The sequence below is a fragment of the Cnephaeus nilssonii genome (assembly GCF_951640355.1).
Source record: "Cnephaeus nilssonii genome assembly, chromosome: 2".
Classification (NCBI taxonomy): Eukaryota; Metazoa; Chordata; class Mammalia; order Chiroptera; family Vespertilionidae; genus Cnephaeus; species Cnephaeus nilssonii.
In genome coordinates this window covers 72694446-72712916 of record NC_137073.1, presented here as the reverse complement: position 1 = coordinate 72712916, position 18471 = coordinate 72694446, and the positions used below count along the sequence as shown (strand labels likewise).

General features: G+C 38.5%; 1 protein-coding gene and 1 pseudogene across 3 annotated transcripts in view; both read right to left on the bottom strand.

Annotated features, from left to right (window-relative positions):
* The window catches only part of DMGDH (dimethylglycine dehydrogenase), a gene marked incomplete at its 5' end in the record, with an annotated part of 192342 nt that overhangs the window by 145743 nt on the left and 28128 nt on the right, over positions 1-18471 (bottom strand). The gene's annotated exons all lie outside the window — the stretch shown is intronic.
* LOC307109876 (chloride intracellular channel protein 1-like) lies at positions 932-2137 on the bottom strand (annotated as a pseudogene). The gene is made up of 2 exons: positions 2097-2137; positions 932-1732 (listed from the first exon to the last, which is right to left on the bottom strand). The product of its transcript is annotated as a chloride intracellular channel protein 1-like (transcript).

The window sequence follows — 18471 nt, the reverse complement described above, 5'->3', positions numbered from 1 at the left end:
CCAATTTGGAAGATTATATGTTTCTAGGAATTTAACTATTTCTTCCAGATTGTCTAATTTGTTGGCACATCATTGTTTATAAGCTATCCCTTCATTTAAAAAAAAATGTATTTTGTCAAGTAACCATCTGGCTGGGTTATTCCACAACAGAAGGTGTTAAAAGCAAAGAGAAATACCTGTGCAAGAAGGACTTTTTCAAATAAGAGGCATAAACTCAAGCTGCCTCAATTACTTTGTGCTTCCTTCCCCAGCAGAGAAGAGAAACACTCTTTTTTTTTTTTTTCATCTCAAAATTGGGTGCCTTGTCCCTACTCAGGGCTTTACCATGGGCAAAAGGCCAGTGTCAACGTCTCAGTCTATAGGAAAGTATTGTTTGTTCAACTAATCTACCAGAAGAAGATTCTAGATTAAATTTCCTTGCCTTGTTTTATAAATGATAAACTGCTATGCTCAGCATACTTTCTTCCAAATGTTACACGAAATGGAATATGTCAAAGTAAGTTTCAAATTTCATACTTATAACTATACAATCTCTAACACGTAGCAAGATGTTGTCAAAGTATAATTTGCTTAAGAGTAATGTTAATTGAGATTTTTACTTGGCTATAATATACATTTGTCATTTCTTGGGGGGAAAAAATTTGTCAACTCCCTTCTGAATTATGGTTCTTAATTTTCTTCTGTTTTATTTTTTTCATTCTGCATTTTATTACTGAAATACATTGTCCTACCCATCTCACCCCACCCCACAATAAAAATCTCACCCAGATCTCCCATTCCTTTCCTTCATCCCCAAGGCAGTCCTGCACAAGTGCTCGAGAATTCACTTCCCACTGGACATTTTGGAGTGTGTCCAAGGGGTAGTCAAGTGGAAACTACCAGGAGCCTTTGTGGAGAAAAATGGAGGGGGGTGATATAGCTCAGGAGGAGCTTATTTGAGGGCCTTGGTCACTTGCTCATAGACAAGCTCGATGTCTTCAACATCTGGACAGGTGGAGACGAACTCTCCATGCATAGGCATTGGGCAAGTACCGATGCACCCCTTGGAACAACTCGGCGATGGAGAATCCGCGGTACTTCTTACGTACCACCTGTACTATGTGGAGCTTTGGCAATGGGCTGCACTCAGCCAGAGTGAGCTCATCGCCACCCAGAAACTTCCTCTGAGAGATGCCCAGCACTGGTCTCATCCACTTCTTCTGGGGGCAGGGAGGGGCAGGGGGCGGGGAGATGTCAAGTAATGGTCTAAACTTTCAGGGCTTTCATGAGCCCCTTCTCCAGATTATCATTGAGGCTTGGGTTTGAATTCTTGATGTAGGGAGAAAATCTGGCAAGTATGTCCAGGCCAGCTGTGTTGTATTCAGGGTTCAGAGTTGCCAACTTGGGGTACCTGGAGGACACAGCACTGCCTCCAAAAATTCCTTAATCTTGCTGGTGACTTGTGCGCACTTCGTTGCCGTACAGCAGAAATGGGAGCTGCCCTCCTGAACACAGCTTCTGTACCATCTTGGTTAACCTCTTGGTGTCAGTGGTGGTGATGCTGAAGGTGACTCCCTTGAGCCAGAGCACCATGAAGAGTCTCTGGGAGAAGGGGCTCTCAGCCTTGGCCCCATCCCTGCTAGCCTTTACAAACAATTCGACCAGCAGTTGTTCTTCAGCCACGGTTGCACTGGGGTCCAGGAAGTTGCCTTCGCTGAGGGAAAGGGAGGGACCCAGGCGCAGGAAGGCGGGTCTCACAAGCAAAGATTCTCTCCCCAAGAGCTAGGACTGTCCCCTCAGCTCAACACCAGCCTGGTCAGACTCACTTACTTTAGACTCCACCAGTCCAGTAGACCCTATTCTCAGCTCCTTCAGCTCAATCCCCTCTGGGGCTGCATCAAGGAGCTCTTCTGTTTTATTTGAATAAAAAATTGACTTTCATCTTAAGTAGGCATGATAAAAAAGAAAATTCCTATCTGGAAAAGTCCGTAATATGAGCCCATCCTTTTACTATCCAGTCCTGCAACATTACCTTGGGTATTTTTGGCCTAAGCCAATCTTTCAATATTTACTTTATGTATGTAAATAATACAAGTTCTTTTAAAAATGCTACTTACATTCCAAAAAAGCAATCACTCTTATTGTCCACTGCTGTCATTCCAGACTTAAGGGTTCTAATCCAAATTCGTGGGTGACTGGAAAGACACCACCCTCATCCTGTTGGATTCATTATGAATAACACAAATGACACTTATAATTACTGTCAGATAGCTTGCCACCTTCTTAGAAGTTCCAAAAAGCAAGATGCCCCAAATGTGTACTGATAAATGTTTATTAGTTAGTCAGATTACAAAGCAAACTATAGCTTACTCAAAATACAGTGGCACTTTTTCATTTTTTAAATTTGAGTTACAGTGTTTCTAAGTTAAACACAGAGTATAAATACTGATATGCATAATGTAAATATCTGAGTTATTTGCATGAAAGTACCATTATAAATAGAAGTCAACCTATAACAAGTTTTGTTTTAGGAGAGTTATTGTTTAAATTCATATTGAAAGTAGTCAAATCCCACTAAATAAGGAGATTATTTTCTTTATAAGGCAAATTGTATGTTTCAGTGAATATTCAAAAAGGAACACTTCAAATTACTTATTTTAAGATTTTGGAAAATCTTAAGATAAAGAATAAAGTCCTATCTACTCTCTGGTTTTCTCATTCCCCTCTACATTATAGATTAACTCTCATAATATTGTTTTGAATGTTATCTTCCTTCCTTCTGACTCCACATTCTATTTTAACATAGTAAATTTGTTAACAATTTGACACCCAAAACTCTATGCCTATTTTCATCTATCTCCATAGTAACTGCATTCAGCACAACGTAAAACATTAAATTAAAGACAACAACATATAACTAAGGAGAAATTGTTTTCTAAGTACTCTGAGACAGTCCAGTATATCTGCTATAAATTCCAGCAACAACTTTGTAATGGAATTGACTATGCCCTTTAAATAATCACCCTTTTGGGAGAAATGACATCAAGTTGACATGTAAAATTGTGCATTATTCTATAGGATTGTTTAAGATATAACAGTAAAGACAAAACAGTTGCCCAGGTTGAAATCCAAAGGGAAGGCAAATCGTAATGGCAGATGTGGCTTCCCCAAGACTTGAGCAAAACTATTACAGTACTTCCCCCAAGGAACAATTCCCCTTCCCAGCAGGAAACTCATTGGAACACCCCTGAGTCACTTGCAAATTGTTATGTGACATCAACTCACTTCCATCATAAGCAATTTCAATATAAACATTTAAAGCCACATATGATGATTTCATAGGCCTGAATGTTCTCTTGATAGCTAAAGATGACAGATTCCAAAGGAGATTTAGCCAAGTGACAGTAACCATGTAGATGCCTGCTAGGAGGCTGACCACCACAACATAGTAACTTATAGGTTTATATGTTGGTTTATCCAGCACCCATCATTATAATGGTCAAGTGTTGTAACACATCAAACATTACAACACAACAGACTGCCAAAAACTTACACAAACAACAAAGCCACACTCTCCTTGTTGAATGATTCAGATAATTACAATGAAAATATCATCAACAAGGATCATAAACTGAAACTAATATTAAAGAAAACAAATGAAGCTTTACTGTGTAGAAAAAAACAACAACCATAAGATTCTGACCTAGAATAATAGAAACCTATAGTTGGAAAGAGTCTTAGAGGTCATCTAATTCAGCAACCCACCTGATGCAGAAGTTTATTCTACAATGTTCTTGACAAGTGGCCATTCAGCCTCTCCTTATTCCTGTCCACTGCCCAAGAGTTGCTATTGACTCAAAATTTGCCTTGCTGAAACTTCCACTCATGACTCTGTTTTCTAGAGCTTTTAAATTAATTAAGTCTCTGTACTAACTCAGTTGGTTTTTAAAAAATACATAATAATAACATATCAAGCACTTATTGAGTACTTACTTTGTGCCAGGCATTTGACTAGATATTTATATGAACCATCTTATTTACTTAGTGATTATAAGTGTAAACTCTGGAGCCAGACTGTCTGAGTTAGAATTCTGGCTCTGCATTTACTAGCTATATGACATTAGAAAAGTCATTTAGCCTCTCTGTGCTTCAGTTTCTCAACTATAAAATAGGAATAATAATAATAATGTCTACATGATACGGTTGATAGGAAAATTCAATGCTAGTATATGTAAAGTGTTTAGAATAGTGCTCAGCACACGGAAACGACTGTAAAAATGTTGTTGTGCTACTCATTGTTATTATTATTTCTCTTATAATCCCATTCTACAGGTGAGAAGGCTGAGGTGTAGTAAAGAGTTTAGGCAACATAAGTCTGGAATTTTCAATTATCATTGTTCATTCACATCTGGAAAAGATTTATTATGCAATCTATTTGCTATTTCTCATGTGTTTGTGATTCCATTTAGCTTTGTATATTAGTCTATTTAAATTGATTCCATGTCGGGAACTTTCTTCAGTGTTTGATTTGTTCTAAGAGTTTGGAACCAAGAGTATGGCTTCTCCAAAAGAAGCATTCCTAATATTATATTCTCTAATGAAATAAAATCATCTAGTGTTAAACCAGAGACGGTAAATGTGCGTTTGGAAAACTATATTATAAAATGTATCAAGAATCATAAAATCATTCAAAGCCTTTGATTCAATGATCCTACTCATGGAAAGTTATTCTAGGGAAATAATTGAACAAAACAAGTGAGCTACACACCTCCAAATCTTCCTTACAGCATTATCAGCTTCATTCTCCAAAATATATTAGGGGTATAGTTAGGTAAATAAACATGAAGGGAAATTATGTAGTAATTAAATAATCATTATGAAACATGGAAAGAAGTTTATAATAAATTTTAAAAAGCACCCAAAGTTGAGATATTATGGAATTATCACTATATTTTTAAATTTATATTTATTGTTGAAAGTATTACAGATGTCCCCCTTTTCCCCCCTCATTGACTCCCTTCCCCCACTCCTGCCCCTTCCCCAGGCCTTCATTGCACTATTGTCTGTCCATGAATTACGGATATATACAGATAAGTTCTTTGGTTAATCTCTTCCCATCTGCCCCCTGCTCTGAAATTCATCAGTCTGTGGCATGCTTCCATGTCTCTGGGTCTATTTTGTTTGTCAGTTTAATTTGTTCAATAGATTCTACATATAAGCGAGATCATGTGATATTTATCTTTCTCTGACTGGCTTATTTCACTTAGCATAATACTCTCCAGGTCCATCCATGCTGCCTCAAAGGGTAAGAGAGCCTTCCTTTTTTACAGCTGCATAATATCCCATTGTGTAAATGTACCACAGTGTTTTTTTAACCATTCATCTACTGATGGGCACTTGGGCTATTTCCAAATCTTAGCTATTGTGAATAATGCTGCTATGAACATAAGGGTGCATGTATTCTTTCTGATTGGTGTTTCCAGATTCTTAGGATATAATCCTAGAAGTGGGATCACTGGGTCAAATGGCAATTCCATTTTTAATTTTTTGAGGAAATCCCATACTGTTTTTCACAGTGGTTGTACCAGTCTGCATTCCCACCAGCTATGTACTAGGTAGGGTTCCTTTTCTCCACATCCTTGCCAGTACTTGTTGTTTGCTCACTATTAATATATGTATGCTTAAAGACAAAACTGGGAGAAAATATCCCAAAATGGAAATAGTTCTGTTAAAATGGCTCACTTCAAAAAAAAATGTTTTAATCTTACCTAATAATAGACAAACATGAAAACTGACCGTACCTCCACTACGCCACCAGCCAATCAGGAGTGATAAGCAAATTAACCCAACAAAGATGGCAGTTAATTTGCATACACAGGTGCTGAGTGACGGGGGCGGGATGCTTACGTCATCACCATGGCGATGACACAGGCGTTCTGCCCCACCCCCGGTCTCTCAGGGCCTTTGTGCAGTGTGGGAAGGGGGGGCTGGAGCGGAAAGAGGCGGCTCGGGGGCCTGAGCGGAAAGGAGCTGGGCCGGAGTGGAAAGGCGGTGCCAGCAGCCAGGGAAAGAAAAGCCCATTCCAGCACATTCTAGAATCTTTGTGCATCAGGCTTCTAGTATTTATATAATAGGATACTATACTTAGTGACAATGAGCTAAAACTACATATATCAATGTGAGTAAGTCTTTTTTTAAGCTTTCTTCCGTTTCTTTTCTTTCTTATTCTTTTTCTTCCTTCCTTTCCTTCCTTCCTTCCTTCCTTTCTTTCTTTCTTTCTTTCTTTCTTTCTTTCTTTCTTTCTTCCTTTCTTTCTCTTTTTCTTCCTCCCTCCCTCCCTCCCTCCCTCCCTCTCTCTTCTTTCTTTCTTTCTTTCTTTCTTTCTTTCTTTCTTTCTTTCTTTCTTTCTTTTTCTTTCCTTCTTTCTTTCTTTCTTCTTTCCACCTTGTCACACCACCAATTGAAGCAAAACAACACAATATGCTGCTGCTTCACCCAAAAGTGGTGTTTTTACTTTGACCTTTCTTCACAGCTCAGTGGGTCATTAGCAAAAGGCCCACAGAGTGCTTTAAAAAGGGGTATGAATAAATCTTGAGCACAAAAATCTTCAGTAAGATAGATATGACTTCATTTCATTTATACAAAGTTGTTAAAACTTATAAATGCCATACCATATTATTGTTACAAGCACACATATACATGTGGTAAAAGTTTAAATATCTGGATAGAAATGATAAACACCAAAATTTAAGCTAATGATTACCTCTAGGGCTAAGAAGGGAAAATTATCCAGGGAAAGATTCACCAGGAAAACGTATTTCATAAGCTGGTTAGAGTGTAACCTGGTTATTTAACAGTATTATCTTCTACCAGTGGTTCTCAACCCATCTGAGCCGTTTATTAAAAATACAAATGTCTGGGCGCCACCACTCTAGATTAGATTCAATTGGTTTAAAGTAATATCTGGGCATCAATAATTTGAAAAGTTCCCAGTTGATTCTAATGAGCACCTAGAGTCAAGGACTAATGTATTTTTAGTATAGCTAAAATATATAGTAATGATTACAACTGACCTTTAAAATTGCTATGTTGTTTAGCCATAAAAATATGAGGCTATATTTATACATACATACATACATACATACATACATACATACATACATACATACATATCTTTGATTCTGCTTAACTCAGAAAACTAAAGAACACTGCAGCTCTCTGAGCCCAGGTATCCGTGGACTCTTTGCTATCCACAATACGAAGAACCCAGCATGTGCATTATGCAAGAGTGGAAACCAAGCCAAAACAGATCAGGGAATCAGAACTGTTTAAATTGTCATGCCAGCAACAGCACAACTGAAAATGACACCCCCATAGTATTGTTTTCCCTGTAGAGTGAATTTCACAAGAGCTCCCTTGTAGAGGGTGACTCTACGCCTGCAGCTTCCTCCACTGGGCCTCTCTCTGACTGTAATAAAGGAAGAAGAGAAAGAAGCCCATCTGTTAGGTCTCTGCAAGGCAGGCTTGTCAGATTTCCATGATGCCAGGCCTGCAGCTACAGTGGCAGAATCACCCTGTGGGCCAACAAGGAAAATAAAACAATTGCCTTCTGAAGCAATTGAGGATGGTCTCGAAGACATGGGAAGAAGCCAAAGGAAGCTGCAGTGGCCAATGACAAACTCATCTACTAGTAGCTTCCTCAGGTTAGCTAGATGAGGAAGCAGAGCCCACAAGTGTTGATGACAGGACTACTCCACCCGATCACCAGCTGTTCAGCCTCCTAAACCTCTCCCTCTTCTCCGTTCCTTTCCGTCAGACTCTCCATGAATTTCTGTCCTGGTCTTCTACAGAGTGGGGAATGTGAAGAAGAGGACAGTAGACAGAGATGAAGTCATAACTTTCGTGGTAAAAAAAACCAACAACAATTAAATAAATAAAATATAGAAATAGTGGGGGGGAAAGCCAAATTAATAGAATAACTTTTATTGATCGAAATTTTGGTCTTTAGCAACTTAAAATTAGATACCCTTAAAGAGAAAAGAAATGCCACCTTTTGGTGAAAACAATAACAAAACAGTAACTCATTTTTTGCACTATTTATTACAAAATCTGTCATCAATGGAACCTAAGTTTTAACAGGACAATTGACACTTAAGGTCCTCTTAGTCGAAGGCCCCAGCATACCAAACTGTGGGAATATTTTTACTAAGGGACTTGAAAATTCCAATGGGTCACAAAAGGTTAAGTAAAAGGAAAGAAGAGACATATAGAATGAAAGCAGCACTGCTGAAATTAATATTTATTAACTATCCTAATATTTTTAAATGGGGATATTTGAGTAAAATATCCTGGCTAAGACTAGCTAAGGAGTGCCATGTTAAAAACAGTGACTTCCTTTTCTTAGAAAAGGGAATTTGTGTCAGCAAATGGCTCTTATGGTCCATTTGTAGAAAGAAGTTCATTAGAAAAGAGGCCTCTCAAGTTTCTCCAGACTGAAGGAATAGTGATTAATTTTGAGATGTTATGGATGAGTGAGCATGTAAACAAACGTGGGAAGAAGCAGGAAGGTAAGGAATGCTAACAATCACCGCTAATATGCCTGGCACACATTTTAAAAAAATATTTATTTCTCCAAAGCTAATCATCCTAGCATCAGAAACAAAAGTTGAGGGATTGAGCTCTATTCCAAGAACAGTTTTGACAATATTAATTACATTGGTAAACAAACTCAGAAACAATAAAAAGAAATCAAACCATGTTTCAGCTCCAGTGAAAAGGCAGTGTTTGCCAAAAAGGCCCCAATAACAAGGCAAAAATCATTTTCAAACGACTGAAAGAAGTCTAACTCTGAAGACTAAAAAACTAAAACCTCTAGAAAGGAAAGAGAATAAAACAATTTTCTACTTTAATAAATACTGTAGTCCTTTTTAAAGAAACAAAATGCTGTAATGTGCTAGTGATTCTCTGGAATATGTGAAGTTACCTAACAAGAATATAATATGCCTCACATGTAATTAGTCATTTATGCAGTCATCAAGCAAGGAATGCCAAGATTTTCATATATAGTAACCTGATGTCTTCAGAAGCAAAGACCAGTCAGACAAGTTCCAGATAGAAAAATAAAAGCAAAAAGGTAGAGACTGGGCTTGCATGGAGAAGATAAAGCTTGTCAACAAAGAGAAGACATGTAATTCTTGGTCCCATGTGAATTAAAAATTCACAATCTAATTAATTTAAAATTCAACAAATCAGTCAAATAAATTAAAAACTCAGCACAAACTCTCCATTATCATTTAGGTATCTAAATACACTACTTCATCCAGATCATTCTGGATTATAAAAATGACAATAATAGTTTATACTTGAGTTTCTTTCACATCAAGATATAAAATAGTTACCTTATTAATCTCATACCACAGTGAAGAAAAATTAAAAAAGTGTTGAGAATATTAACAGTAAATATACACACTCTAGAACACTGTTTTCAAATCTTAGGGCACAAGTCTTAGGTGAAAGGCCATGTATAAGTTGTTTGTCTTCCTGCAATGGCATTGAATACATCTTTTGTATAATTCTTAAAATGCGGACTTCTCCAGTCTAGGGTTGTCGGCAGGTAAAGATGATACATTAATACCCAATTTATATCAAAGTGGTCCATCTCAGTTCCCATTTTGAGACCCACCCTCCCACTGCTGGTATTGCTTGGAGGTTGTACCTCAGTGGTGGGGTCTACTGAAACAGCTCTAGCTCTACTACATTCATTCATTCATTCCTTTACTCGTTCATTCACATATTCATTCACTGGTGATTTCAAGGGTTGTCATGAGGGAGATATTAGCCATACCCCTTTAATTACCATCATTTCCTACAGCAAATACAATTTTAATTTCAATTCAAGTTTCCTAATCTCCAGTGCCAACCAGATGATCACCACTAAACCATTCCTATATCAAAATTCTGGTGATACCACTGCAATCATCTTTCACAATTATTTCTTTTTTCTAAATTATTTTTCTTTTTAAAAAATAAATTTATTGGGGTGATGTTGGTTAATAAAAGTATATAGGTTTCAAGTGTACAAATCTGTATACATCATCTGCATATTGCATTGTGTGTTTACCACCCAAAGTCAAGCCTTCCTCCTCACCATATATTTGACCCTCTTTACCCTTTGTTACTCCCCGACCCCTTCTATCTGATAACTACCATACTGTTGTATGTGTCTATGAGTTTTTGTTTCTCTTTCTTGTTTGTTCACTTGTTAATTTTATTGAACTTATTGGTGGTGACGTTGGTAATAAAACCATACAGGTTTCAAGTGTACAATTCTATAACACATCATCTGTATACTGCATCATGTGCTCACCACCCAAAGTCAAGTCTCTTTCCGCCACCTTTTATCCCGCCCCCCCCCCCCACCTCCTTTGCCCTCTTCCACCTCTTTCTCTCTGGCAATAATCATACTGTTGTCTGTGTCTGTTTTTTTGTTTGTTTGTTTTGAGGGGTTTTTGTTGTTGTTGTTGTTTTGTTTAATCCCTTTACCTTTTTCACCCAGCCCTCCAACCCCCCTCAAACATTTATTTTTCAGGCACTGGTCTGAACACTAGGTATATGGCTAAGATCAAGCTCTGCCCAGGTTTTTATCCTCTGTCTGGATTATAGAGTTGGGGGAGTATCTGCTTGAACTGAGGTGGGGACAGGATGGAATTAGGAAGAGAATTCTAATTTCTCAAGATTCTTAAATAGGGAAAGACCTATAAAAAGGAGCCAGGATGTAGACATTACTAAATATTCTTAATTTAGCAAAAGTAGAACTATAATTTAAGCAGATACTTCTTAATGTGTCTTTCAGAAATGATAACTAACAATTATTGAGCATGTAAATACATAAATGGTTCCTGATTTACATGCATCTAATACTTATTCTGTCTCTAATATAGGGCAGAACACTCTACAGATTAAAACATTTTCAATCAAGTTAATTGTGGCTTTACAGAGAGGTGGAATAACCTGCTGAAGATAACACTGCTGGTAACAGCGGACTACAGGATTCCCATCCTGCCAGTTTGGCCCCAGACCCTATACCTTTATCCACCATTCCACATGAGCTGTAGATGCCACTAATTTCACTTGTCCTCACATTCTGGAACCCTTTAAAATGTAATAACAATAATTACCTTGAAGGAGGAACTCTCTGTGATATAAGGAAAATAATTTTTTACTGAAAATTCTGTTCTTATCCCGACACTGCTAATTAGCTATGTGAATGACAAGTATCTTCACCTCACCACCTCTTAGTTCCTCATCTAAAAAAATGCTGACTTGGAACTTAATGGTCTCAAAAGTTTCATTCCTAAAATTTAAAGCTTTAAAAAATATATATTCTAAGTTAAGGAGAATATATTTTAAATTAAGGAGTATATCATAATTTAAATTATAAGTCTTGGTCTATGATGACATGTTTCAACTTGAGTATACCTTAAGGAAAACCTCATAGGACTTTTGTTTGTTTCATAGAGGGCTTTAAAACTTTGAATTTTGATATACTAATAATCTCAACTAAAATATATCTCATTTCATTCACCCTTTTCAGGAAGATGAATCTAGCTCCGGCAATGCCTTGGACTCATGAAGCTCCTCTCTTGAGACTTAGCAGAGATAAACACTTTCTGAGTGGCATCTGGATTCCTCCCTTGATACTATGACAGCAGGTAGTGGTGATGGCCAATGTTGACAGGAAAAGGAGAGTAGTGGAATGTGGGAAGGTGGGAGGGAAACAGGTGGTAGCAGAGGAGAGGGTGGGACCCGCCTGAAAGGTGACACCTCCAGCTGCCCAAGCTCATTATCAGTTGTTGACTTTGCATAGGGAAACAAGTTTCACACACAGTATGCAAATGCTGCCGATTTCTACACAGTGTGTACTAACTTATTCAGCCCTTCTTCTAGCCTTAACGCCCCTCTTTCTTTTTATCTTGATCCAATTCTTGAATACACCTGCTTGAATCCTGACTAGACAGTAGCTCAGAGTTAGGGGATCCCTGCTTGGAGACAGAATTCAGTTACAAAGAGAACTCTGAAACTGTACCAGATACCCATAGTGTTAATAGCTACCATTTATTGAGAGCTTATTATGTGCCAAGCACTGTTCTAAAGCATGTATGTGCCCTGATCGGGTAGCTCAGTTGGTTAGAGTGTTGTCCCGAGATGCCAAGATTGTGGGTTCAATCCCTGGTCAGGGCACATACAAGATCAACCAATAAATGCATAAATAAGTGGATCAACTAATTGATGGTTCTGTCTCTCCCTCCCTCCCTTGCTCTCTCCTTCCCTCCTTTCCTCTCTCTTTAAAATCAATACAAATAAAAATTTAAAAAGAAAACTAAAAATATTTATCAATCCATCAATGCATCAGTCCCCCAAATACCCACCAAGTTGTAGAACTTCCTTTGGTGGTTTGGGGAGGAAAAAAAAGAAGAAGAAAAAGAACGTATATGTACTAACCCTTTGTTTCCCTCAACAACCCCATGAAATAGGAACAAATTATCCTAAATTACAGAGGAAGAAAGTAGGCACTGAGAAGTTAAAGAAGAACTGGGTTATAAACTCAGGTGGTTTGGCTCCAGAGTCAGTGGAGCCACCCTATGCTGCCTTGGTATATAAACTGTTCCCTGGAAACCCAGAATCCATCTTGTAGAATAAGGAAACCAAGGCCAGCAATGTTCAGAGGCTTGCTCACGTCCACATAGCTGGTTGAAGAAATAGCCAAGAAAATCATAACTCCCAACTTCTAGAACAGTAATTCTCTTCTCTTTTGCTGACTCTAATGGGGTTGGGAGTTGGGGCCATCAGAGGGAAATGTCTTGAGTACCTTATTCTTGTTTCCTGTAGAACCTGTTCCATGTCCTTATCAGTTCTACTGTTCTCCTCTAGGAAGTTTTACTTGGCTTTCCTGAGATGTGACATCAGAACACATTCTGGCTGAACATCTCCAGCAGCAGGGCCCAGGAGCCCATTATCCTTCCTAAGACAGTTTGCCCACTTTTTTAAAGAAAAAAAACAAAAACAAAAACAAAAAACTGCCACCCTGAGCAGAACTTGCCCCAACTCTAATGAGCTTTGCCATTTTCAAAGCCTTCCTCTCCTTTTTTTTCTCCCTCTCCCTCTATCTCATACATGTACCACAGAGTGCAGGCTCTTGAACCAGACTAGGAAGGGCCTAGTCCCAGCTCTACCACTTACCACTGAGGGGGATAAATAAAGTTACTTAGCATTTCTGTGCCTCAGCTTCTCCCTCTGAATAATTAAGATAATAAGCCTCACAGGGTCATTGTGAAAGCCTCTTGTGAGTTAATAGCTATCAAGCTCTTAATGTTAGCTATTACTGTAGGTAACATTAGTTCTGCAACGTTAACCCACTCTGAGAAATGATTTATAAATATCTTGGTGATAAAACAAAAATATCCCTCAAGTCCAATCAATATGTGGCAATTATATGTCTGAGATAGTCCAGGACAGCCCAGTATGAGCTTCAGTAATCCAAGATTTGGGCCTCTCTAGTCTTTTTCTCTGTGTAACCAGAATATGTGTCCTTCATTCTTCTAGAGCAGTGGTAGGCAAATTCATTAGTCAACAGAGCCAAATATCAACAGTACAACGATTGAAATTTCTTTTGAGAGCCAAATTTTTTAAACTTAAACTTCTTCTAATGCCACTTCTTCAAAATAGACTCACCCAGGCCGTGGTATTTTGTGGAAGAGCCACACTCAAGGGGCCAAAGTGCCGCATGTGGGTTGCGAGCTGCAGTTTGCCGACCATGGTTCTAGAACATTCTGGAGGTGAGTATTAAGTGAAACACACACACACACACACACACACTCTCTCTCTCTCTCTCTCTCTCTCTCTCTCTCTCTCTCTCTCGATACCTTCTAAGGAAAAACAATAATTCTTAAAGGTAGTATATTTGTGGTAAGGTATATTAAAGAACAAAATATCTTTCTATATATAAAAGGATCAGCACAGAGACCCAGATCCACAGTGGAGGGGGCAGGGCACATTACTGTTAGTTGTAGTTCTAGCATCTGCCTGTTGAGCTATTTCTAAGGTATTTCCTAGCTCATTGTTCTGTATACATACCAGGCCCAAAATCTGAAATTGCAGCCTTTTTCCCTTTCTTTATGCAAGATTAGATTCTGCAGCAAGAAGTCTCTCATCCCCTATGTTAATTTCTGCAAAGTAACAATGGCAAACACGAGTTTGCATAACTCCTTGTGCTGTACCCATTCCCCAAGGAGTCAGAGGATGAGGGTGTAAGATATATTCTCTAAATTATGTTAATTTCAACATTTTTGTGCATCCTTAGAAAAATTTCAGCATATTAGTTTTAATCAAATATAACATTTATATATATGTACATTTTTGTGTGTGTACTTTGGTTGATATATTAACATATCATGTAATACTAGAGGCCTGGTGCATGCACTGGAGGGGGGTCCCTCAGCTCAGCCTGCCCTCTCTCACAGTCCAGGAGCCCTCAGGGGTGGGAGGTGACCCGGTGATCAGGGGAAGGCGACACCCCCATCACACCTCTGCTGCTGCCACTTGCTGGCAGTGCAAGTCTCAGCCAGCCCTGGTTACCTGAGCCTCGGGTGGCCCTGGGCGGCTGGGCAGCCGCCATCTGAGGCTTGCCTGCGCCTCGGGCATTGGCTGGGCAGCTGACATCCAAGGCTTGCCTGCGCCTTGGGCATCGGCTGGGCAGCCACTATCTGAGGCCTGCCTGTGCCTTGGGCTGGCCCTGGGCAGCTGGGGGGCTGAGGGCGGGTCCGGCTGCACTGCGCGCCTCCCATCCCCCCCCCCCGGCAGGGCTGAAAGGACTGGGGGACTCCAGAGGGGCTGAGGGGACTGGGCGCTGCCATATTTGAGGGTGTGACAGTCAATTAGCATATTCCCTCCTTATTGGTTGTGGGTGCCACCAAATTTGTGAAGGTGTGATGGTCAATTAGCATATTCCCTCTTTATTAGATATGATGCCAAACAAAATCATGATAAACTTATTGACTTAGAGATGTTTTGCCCTCTCAATAAATTCACACCTATTTGTTTCAAATGCTTAATTTTCCTGATTAGATAACACAAAAAAAATTGAGAAATTATCAAAATCAATTATCACTCGAAATGTATAGCATTGTCCTAAAAATGAAACTATATCTATTTGCAAGTTGAGAACCATATTGTGATTAAGTCAAGTAAGATCTAGGAAGCTATAGTCAAACTTCTTATATTCCATCTTCCTGAGTAGTAATTTAAATGTAAATAAATTTTATTCAAATCAATTCTATCCTAAATCATATGCACAAGTGCAATCATTATGAATAGCAGATGAAACAGATTCAGACAAATAACACTCAAAGAATAGACAGATGAATAAAAAAGAAACTGTCATTTTGTTCTGATTACTCAAAGAAAACATCAGGAATAAGTAACTGTTTGGGGAAGTCTGTGATATGAAAAGTGACTTTGTGACCTCATAAGAAGGGACATAATAGGAAGAAAGCCTTCAAACTAATTTTTGGCAAATCAATCCAACCAAATTTTCTAGACTGTATATCAATTCATTTTACCTGGTGCTAATCAACTTAAAATTTTTAAATGAAGGTATATAAGAAGAAATCCAAATATATAAAATATTAAGAAGTTAAATGAATTATTAATCAGCATTATGAAATTTCAGCTTGTTTCTACCTCATCAGTCTATATTCCAAATTCATATTTATCTTATAATATGCTTAAGATTTGTATTCTAATAATTACCATCAAAATCAATAATGAATCCATAGGAAATAGTCATGTGAAGTTCTGACTCATAGAAAATATTCAGAGAGAAAATATTTTGTCATAACGAAGCCACTCTTTCAAGGCAAGAAAAATTCAGATTTCCACTCTGCTAAAGTTACAGACTGAGTATGGATATTTAGAAAGTTAATTTTAATATAATAGCATTTTTCTTTATCATCAGCACCAGAATCTTACTTTATTGAATTTACTACCATTCTCTTGTCTGCCTATGACCTTATGTGACCTCATAGCAGAGACAGACCATGCTTTATTTGTTCTGGGTGTGGTCTCATCCATGTTTGGGAGAACGGCAGAGCAAAGCAGGATGCACGTGTGTGACCAACACAGGGGAATGCTAGCCGTTTTATGGGTTTTATACTCAGTGGTGCTTCATGTTAATTTCCTGTGAGTTATGTCTTAATCTTTAATTGCTTCATTTTGCAGTCAGCCACCAGCTGCAGATAATGCAGGTCACACGGTCACCAGATTAGTCAGTCTCCCACTCCCGAGGCCGCTCTGCACATTTGCAAACAGCATTTAGACAGACAATTGGGTAAAGGCAGCTGGATTAGAGCCCTGGTTCTCAAAGTGTGATCCTGCACTAGCAGCATCAGAATCACTTGGGAATTGTTAGAAATGCCAATTCTCAAGCCCCCTCTTAGACTTAGTGAATTAGAAAGGTAGGCCCAGCAACCTGGATTTCAGCAAGGCTTCCAGATGATCTGATACACACTAAAGTTTGAGAACCAGTGAATTAGAGTGATCCCCCAATGTTACGATTCTTTTAAAATGTGTGATATGTTGATTCTATCACAAACTTTCAAAATATCCAAGAACATTTTCATATTACATTGTCTCATATACAGCTATGAAAATTAAGGGAAAGGGATGTTGAAGACTTATGGGTATTCTAAAGAGCATAATATTTTAAAACACAGCTAACTTTATATTTACAGACATGGCGTTTGGGTGGAGAAAGGGTGTGAATTTCTTTTCCAAGACCTATATCCAACACAAGCTAAAGGCTCTCGGGGAAACAGCTTCCTAGGTCACCAGAGATGGGGCTATCATCTGCTGACAAGGGGAACATGGGGTCAAGGGCCGGAGCTCAGGCCCTGGGACACTTGGATCACCACCATCAAATATTTAATAGAAAATCTTAGCTCATTCATGCCTGGTAAAATTTCTTGCCCTCAAAGAGTCTACATCATTGCTGAACCAGGCCAGGAAGCGTCAGACCTGACCCACCAAGGCAGGTTAAACTGGTATGCAGACATTTTAATGGATGTAGAACACCTACTGCCCTCCCCATTCCTGTCCTTTTCCTAATTCCTATCCTTTCCTGGACTCTCCCAGAAGCATATAGATGCCAACTTCCAACATGGAGCATACTAATGCATTTAGAAAATCAGTAAGTTTATCTAATATTTAACTGTTATGAATGAATTCTAGAGTGAATGGATGAATGAAACAAAACAAATCTTGAGTACTTTTTCTTTATCAGGCATTTTCTTATTTTTAAAATCTTGTTTCTTGTGTGGGTACAATCTGCTGTTGTTTGGTTATTGTTATTGTTTTGTAGTTGTTATCTTTTTAAAAAAAATATATTTTATTGATTTTTTACAGAGAGGAAGGGAGAGGGATAGAGAGCTAGAAACATCGATGAGAGAGAAACATCGATCAGCTGCCTCCTGCACACCCGCTACTGGGGATGTGCCCGCAACCAAGGTACATGCCCTTGACCGGAATCGAACCCGGGACCCCTCAGTCCGCAGGCTGATGCTCTATCCACTGAGCCAAACCGGTTTCCGCTGTAGTTGTTATCTTTTAAAATAAACATAATATTGTTTTATGAAATTATTTTATGGTAATATAAATTCATAGCCCTACCTTTTCTAAAACTAAATGTAGACCATACAGTAGCTTCCAATAAGAGACAATATAAGAACACATTTATTGGGACAGAAATATAATACCAAAGTTATAAAAAGGAGGAGGAAGCATATACTCTAGCCCCAAAGACTAACATGGCAACTATGCAAGATTACTAATTCTGTTTCTGCCACCAAAAAAAAGAAGACTAATCCAATATTGCTCTTAGAAGGGAAAATAAAGAAACCAATTTTTCAGAAGGACTTTCCCCCTACTACTAACCCCTAAAATAAACACATTGTGTAATGCCTTCTGTAGGAGACAATAGTTTCATAGCAAATTTGGTCCTTGCACTCTCTAAAAGATAAACTCAGTAATGGGGAATCTGGAGAGGACTTAGTTAATGTTGCATAAGTATAGAGCTTTACAACAATCTAATGAGATACAAGTACAACTCTTAAAAGTCACCAAAAAGTAGATGGATAACATGCTCCTTAAACAATTTTGACTAAATGTCATTTTTCTCTGCTTAACTTTTTAAGAAAGTAAAATAATGACAATCCAGGGTTCTTCTCCAACTAGAATGTAGTGTTAGGATTTTATGTTGCTGACTGATAGAAGATACTACATCTTGTACATCACGCAAGCAGGGGGCAAGGCTAACATCCGCTAAGCAAGTTGAAAACCTTGCCCCAAACTCTGCTCTGAGGGGAGGTGAACTGCAGAATACCTGAGCCAAAGCCAGAATTTTCCCTCAAGAATCACCTTTACCTCCATTCTAGCATCTGG